Genomic DNA, 7,592 nt, shown 5'->3' on the forward strand with positions numbered 1-7,592 from the left:
GAAGTGTCCCATCATGATGAGAATCTTCAAGTCTCATTTTCTCTTGAAAACAGTAATAATGTTTGAACTGATTTTTCTATTTTTCAGGCTCTTATTAGTTTATGGAATTAGGCCAACAGTTAGAAAAGTCTTCCTTGCTTCAGGAAGTAATGCTTGGACCATAAATATATTTTTCTAAATTAAAAATTCCTTTGCTTTCTATAAAGTTCCTCAGTGTATTTGTTTTTGAGGCCAAGCCATGCTAATCCCCTCCTGTCAATGCCTGACTATTCAGAACACTTGGATGGTTTACCTTCCCACTTATATACTACATGTTAGAGAACTATCTTCTCTATCACCTTGGTTAGGGAGTTCCACGTCTTTCTGACTAAATAACCAGCAATCATAAGCAAGAAATTTTCCCATTGCACACAAGTTCTCATATGCACCCTTCAGTAATGTTCCAAGCATGTAGTCTGTCTCAAATCTAGTAATAGCTGGCTTTAAACCAGCTAAGTGTGTGCATCTCATCTTAGAAACTGGACATATCAGTTGATTTTTTAAACATTTCTTTTTCACTGTGCTGGGTCTCCGTTGCTACTCACAGGCGTTCTCTAGTTGCAGCGAGCAGTGCCTACACTGCAGTTGCAATGAGAGGGCTTCTCACTGCAGTGGCTTCTCTTGTTGTGGAGCACAAGTTCTCGGGCACGTGGGCTTCAGTAGGTGTGGCACACAGGCTTAGTTGCTCTGTGGCATATGGGATCTTCCCGGGTCAGGGATCAAACCAGTGTCCCTTGCATTGTGAGGTGGGCACTGAGCCATCAAGGAAGCCCTCAGCTGAATTTTATTTCCAACCCTCTTTTTAATTCATTCCTTTATTTCTGATGAATTGCATTTTTTTCCTTTCTTCCTTCATTCCCCAAATTCTTACTTCTCCCAAGCTCTGCACCAAGCACACAGATCTCCCCTAAATTATGATGCTATTTATAAAAATGTTAACAAGAATTTTTTTCTAATATTGATCTGAATTAATTCAATCTTTATTTGGGTAGTCACTCAATAAGTATTTATTGATCACTAGGTAGCACTAGACCAGAGAGAAAACAATCATAGTTCCTCTACTAAAAATTATTCTATTTAGCAGAGAAAATGACTCTTTTTTTTTTTTTCAAATTAAGAATTTTTATGTTTTTTTGCTTTTGGAGATAATCTTTTTTTTGTTATTTTATTTTATTTTTAAACTTTACAATATTGTATTAGTTTTGCCAAATATTGAAATGAATCCGCCACAGGTATACCTGTGTTCCCCAACAATCAGAGTTCCTCTACTAAAAAATATTCTATTTAGCAGAGGAAATGACTCTTAAACTCAAATACTTAAATGATTACTTGCAGTTAATAAAATAAAGGCATAGATGGGACAACATTTTAGGCAACAGAGAAAAGGTTACAAAACACATACAAAAAGAGGCTGGAGATGATAACTGAAAAGATTGGACTTTATCCAGTTATGAAAGCAGAATACTTAGAGCACAGAAGGTAGCAGTAGCACAAACTATCTAAAAACACAAGTACAGTCTACGGCAGAACATATAATAAGCATGTGTTTACTAAATGTGACATTTCAAATAAATGGGAAAGGGGGAAAGTTTAAATATATGGAAGTTTAAAATGTTTATTTAGCACAAAAAGAAAGCAATAAGCATTTCAAGACACCATAAATGAATGAATACAATTATATCTCAGTATAGGTGTCTTTTTTTTTTGATAGAAATGTGTTTGTTTATTTGAAATTTAAATTACACTGGTGAACCTGTATTTAATCTAGCCATCCTGCTGCTGCTGCTGCTGCTAAGTCGCTTCAGTCGTGTCCAACTCTGTGCGGCCCCATAGATGTCAGCCCACCAGGCTCCCCTATCCCTGGGATTCTCCAGGCAAGAACACTGGAGTGGGTTGCCATTTCCTTCTCCAATGCATGAAAGTGAAAAGTGAAAGTGAAGTCGCTCAGTCATGTCTGACTCTTAGCGACCCCACGGACTGTAGCCCACCAGGCCCCTCCATCCATGGGATTTTCCAGGCAAGAGTACTGGAGTGGAGTGCCATTGCCTTCTCCAGCATATAGGTGTCTTTTAAAAAATTTCCCAACCATTTAGTACCACTGCCATCTCTTTTTGAATATATGATAGACATTTCCAACTCAACACAATCAAAAGCTGAACACCTGCTCTCTCCACCACAAAGCCTTCTTCTAAAGCTCACTATTTTATGCACGATACTGGATGCTTGGGGCTAGTGCACTGGGACGACCCAGAGGGATGGTATGGGGAGGGAGGAGGGAGGACGGTTCAGGATGGGGAACACATGTATACCTGTGGCAGATTCATTTTGATATTTGGCAAAACTAATACAATTATGTAAAGTTTAAAAATAAAATAAAATTTTAAAAAAAAAACATAAAAAAAATTAAATAAATAAAGCTCACTATTTTAGTAAATGGATTCACTTGTTGTGAATTTGCAAATCAGAAACCATTTGCCATATCTTAAGCCATCCCTTGCATAATTTTCCATATCAAAACCATTACCAAGACAAATCAGTCATTCCTCTTTTGTACCTCCCACCCCTCCATTCCTTTCCATCTTCACACTCCTGGTTACATCCTCTTTTATCTAGACCTACCTTATTACCCAGTCTATCTTTATGCACTCCTGCCAACTCTGCAACACACTTTAGGAAATACAGCCAGGGTCATCATTTCAATGCACATAGGATCATTCCACTCTTCCTACTTGCACTAGAGATACTCCATGGTTTTCCATTGCTCATGAGTTAAACATAAATGTTTGTTTCCCAGCCATAGAGCCTTCTGTCTTGCACTGAGCATTTTTCCTTAAAGCACAGACTATTTGAGCATTCTTATCCTGCCCTTCCTGGCATGCTGCAGACCATGGGGTCGCAAAGAGTTGGACACAACTGAGCAACTGGACTACAACAAATCCTTCCCCCTAAAATACTCTTCCCACCCATCTGTATCTAATTACTAATTGCTCAGACCTCATCATTTATCAGATCTTTTTGTGGTCTCCTTGATTTAGTCAAATACCCACAAATTTACTTGCTCACCATGTACCTCTCATTTGTGGCATTTATCCTGCTAAGTGATCATTTGATAATTACTTTTATCTACTACTAGACTGTAACAAAGAGCAAAGTTTGGTTTTCCTCACCAAGACCCTCACAAAACTTAATTTTGGAGACAAAAATTAAAATATCAGTTGTCAAACCTATGGATAATTTTAGCTATTCTTTTAAAACAATTTTCAGAGATATAAAACTCTCTGGGGTGAGGAAAGTGGTCCTATGAAATCCCACAGTGGGATATAAACTTACATTCTCAAAGCTAAAGAAATTGAATTTCTCTGTAGAAAATGAAAACCTAGTGATTGTCACATATAGTTATTAGTACTCTTTTCTCTTTTAAAAATTACATAAATGCATTACCTCTGTTTTGGGAAAAACAGTTTTATCGAAGAGAATTCATCCTTAAATTTACTATATTTAACTTCATCATTGTTGGCATATTAGTTTATCCCTCTAGGAGTAATGGTTACGGTTTCTTTTTACATGCATTAAATCTTACTAGTATACCGAGATTCTTTTATTAAAAGAAAGTTTCTTTAAATTTTGTAGTACTTTACAGTTTTCAAAAGTTTCACAAATATATCATTCCATAAAATGCCATAAAAACCCTTTTTATCCCTATGCCTATGTTGCACTTTCCACTTTCCTCTCCTCACTGATAACTACTAGTTTGCCCTTTGTATCTGTGAGTCTGCTTCTTTTTTGCTACAGTCACTAGTTTTCATGTTTTTTAGGTCCCTCACATAAGTGATATCATACAATATTTGCCTTTCTTTATCTGACTTATTTCACATAGAATAATGCCCTCCAAGTCCATCCATATTGCTGGAGATGGCAAATTTTAATTCTTTTTGCTATATCTCCTCAAGCAAGGGAAACGAAGGCAAAATTTAAGAGGGAACTACATCAAAGAAAAAAATCCTTTCCACAACAAAGGAAACTATCAACAAAACAAAAGACTGCCTACTGAATGGGAGAAAATATTTGCAAACAATATATCTGACAAGAAGTTAATATTCAAAATATACAAAGAAAGCTTAACTCAAAAAATCTGATTAAAAAAATGGGCAGAGAACCTAAATAGACATTTTCAAAAAAAACTCCATACAGAAGACTTACACCCACTCAGAACCACTAGTCATCAGATAGAGGCAAATCAAAACCACAATGAGATATCTCCTCACACCTATCAGAATGCTACTGCTACTGCTAAGTCACTTCAGTCATGTCCGACTCTAATGGCTATTATCAAATGGACAACAAATAATAAATGTTGGTGAGGATGTGGAAAAAAGGGAACCCTCACGTACTCTTGGTGGAAATGTATATTGGTTTAGCCACAGTGGAAAACATATGGAAGTACTTCAGAAACTTAAAACCAGAAAATTAAAATTAAGAAAAAAATTCTAGAGCAAAACATTGTCTCAGAAAATAAATAGAACTACCATATAAACCATATAATTCCACTCCTGGGTATTTATCCAAAGGAAAAAAAAATAACTAATTCAAAAAGATATATGTAAAACTGATTCACTTCCCTGTACAGTAGAAACTAACATAATATTGGAAATCCAAAAAAAGTTAATTAAAAAATTAAAAACTAAAGAAGTACCTCCAACCACTCAACTGCCAAAAAAAGATATATACACCCTTATGTTCATTTGCAGATTAATTTACATTAGCCAAGAAATGGGATCAACCTACATGCCCATTAGTAGATGGATAGATAAATAAGATGTGGAATATATATATACAATGGACTATTACTTAGACAAAGAATGAAATCTTGCCATTTGTGACAACACAGATGGGCCTAGAGGGTATTATGAGAAGTGAAACCAGTCAGATAGAGAAAGACAGTGTGATTTCACTGACATGTGAAATCTAAAAATAGTACAAATGTACAGACATGACTGAACAGAAACAGAGTCCTAGATACAGAGAACAAATAGGTAGTTGCCAGATGGAAGGGGTTGGAGAGGGGAAAAAGTAGCTGATGGAAATTAACAGACACAAATGTACAGTTATAAAATAAATGCATCATGGGTATAAAATGTACAGTGTGAAGCCTATAGTCAATAGCTGTGTAATAGCTTCATATGATGATAGATGGTAACTAGATTTACTGTGGTGATCATTTTGAAATGTATAAAAATATGCTGTGCACAAGGAATTCATTCAGTGTTGTAGTTCAATTATACTTCAACAACTAACTCATAGAAACAGAGATCAGATTTGTTGTTATTAGAGGCAGGGTATGGGGTAGGAGAGAATTGAATAAAATGCTCAGTGTGTACACATTTCCAAGTATAAGATAAATAAGTTATAAGGATGTAATGCACAACAGGATTAATATAATTAATATCGCTGTATGTTATATATTAAAGTAGTTAAGAGAGTAAATCCTCAGAGTTCTCAAGACAAGAAAAAATATTTTTAATTTCTTTTAATTTGTATCTTTGTGAGATAATGAATGTACACTAAATTTACTGTGGTCATCATCCATGATATATCATTAAGCTGTACAACTTAAACTAATACAATGCTCTATGTCAATTATATCTCAATAAAACTGAAAAAAATTAGAATATAGATGTTAAAATCAGAAAGAATCAGAAGTTATTGTTTTATTTAATATTAATGACTTTGTTTCTTAATGGACTCTATATAAAAATAACTATATTTTAAAAGATAAAACAAAGTTACTGATTTAAATACTTCATCTTCTTCTATGCTATATTATGGGCACAGAGAAAATTCTTCCAGTGAAGAATCATATTAAATGACATTAAATTGAGCAAAGTTCTCTTTTATACTCTCCGGTCATTGATGTAGAGTTCTAGGTTTTATCAATTTCTCCATTATAATCTACATTTGGACATTTCATTTGATATTCAAAAATTTATATAATGATCTATCATTTAACTACCATACCTTAAATTTTATTTTATTTGTGCCATTGAAAAAATACATTTATGTGTTTGATAATAAAACTGTTATCTATATCATTCATATAATCCTGATTTGAATCTGATAGTGAAGTTTCTGAATATACCCATATGATTATTCTACTTTCAGAATTGCTATTAAGAAAAAAGAAAAAGAATGATCAATGACAGCTACTTTGGTGGATTTATACTCCTTGGATTCACAGGCCAGCCTCAGATGGAGATGATTATTTCTTGGGTTGTATTTTTCTTCTACATCATTGCCCTGATTGGAAATGTGGCCATCATCCTGCTATCTTTTCTCAATGACCATCTCCAAACTCCCATGTACTACTTCTTTAGAAGTTTGGCCACTTTGGATCTCTGTTATATCACAAACATAGTCCCTCAGATGTTGGTCAATATCTGGGGCAAAGACAAGAGAATTACCTTTGGTGGCTGTGCTTTCCAGCTTTTCACTGATATGGTTCTCTGTTCAGTTGAATGTATCCTTCTGGCTGTGATGTCTTATGACAGGCTCAGTGCTGTCTGCAAGCCTCTGCACTATATGACCATAATGAACTCCCAACTTTGCCAGGGCCTTGTAGGCACTGCCTGGGTAGTTGGTGTTATTAATTGCATGATACTTTCCCCCTAGCCATGAGTCTTCCCCAATGTGGAAATCACCACCTGCATCACTTCTTTTGTGAAATGTCTGCAATGACCAAGATTGCATGTGTGGACACGACAGCCATGGAGGTAACCACATTTGCCATGTGCCTGATTATAGTTCTTGTTCCTCTTCTCATTCTAGTTTCTTATGGCTTCATTGCTGTAGCTGTGCTCAAGATCGAATCTGCAACGGGAAGGCAAAAAGCATTTGGGACCTGTTCCTCTCATCTCATTGTGGTATCCATCTTCTACGGAACTGTTATCTATATGTACATCCAGCCAGGAAACAGTCCAAATCAAAATAAGGGTAAACTTCTCAGTACCTTTCATTCCACTGTTACTCCCAGCATGAAACCACTGATCTATACTCTAAGGAATAAGAAGTTCAGGGGGACCATGAAGAGACTGATTGGGAAAAAGAAAGTTCTGTGGAAACAATAGGACACTGAGTCTTCCTCCCAGAAATTTCTATTATGGAAATGTGTCCTTTGCAACCTTTATATGTAGACAGTTTATGTTGTGGAAATATATAAAAATTATTATCAAATCTAATGCATTAATGAATAACTAATGTATGATGACACATGTACAAAAAAACAAATTTAAAATAAGTTTTAAACGGAGGCACCAAACTGTGGTGTTGGAGAAGACTCTTGAGAGTCCCCTGGACTGCAACGAGATCCAACCAGTCCATCTTAAAGGACAGCAGTCCTGAATGTTCATTGGAAGGACTGATGTTGAAGCTGAAACTCCAATACTTTGGCCACCTGATGTGAAGAACTGACTCATTTGAAAAGTCCCTGATGCTGGAAAGATTGAAGGCCAGAGGAGAAGGAGACGACAGAGGATTTGATGGTTGGATAGCATCACCTA

At 35.6% G+C, this 7,592-nt stretch overlaps 1 pseudogene; it reads left to right on the forward strand.

Annotated features, from left to right (window-relative positions):
- The first annotated feature begins 6,225 nt into the window (after positions 1 to 6,225).
- Positions 6,226 to 7,160, forward strand: LOC139178846 (olfactory receptor 2W1-like; annotated as a pseudogene).
- Positions 7,161 to 7,592: the final 432 nt, after the last annotated feature.

This window comes from Bos indicus, chromosome 23 (genome assembly GCF_029378745.1).
Source record: "Bos indicus isolate NIAB-ARS_2022 breed Sahiwal x Tharparkar chromosome 23, NIAB-ARS_B.indTharparkar_mat_pri_1.0, whole genome shotgun sequence".
NCBI lineage: Eukaryota > Metazoa > Chordata > Mammalia > Artiodactyla > Bovidae > Bos > Bos indicus.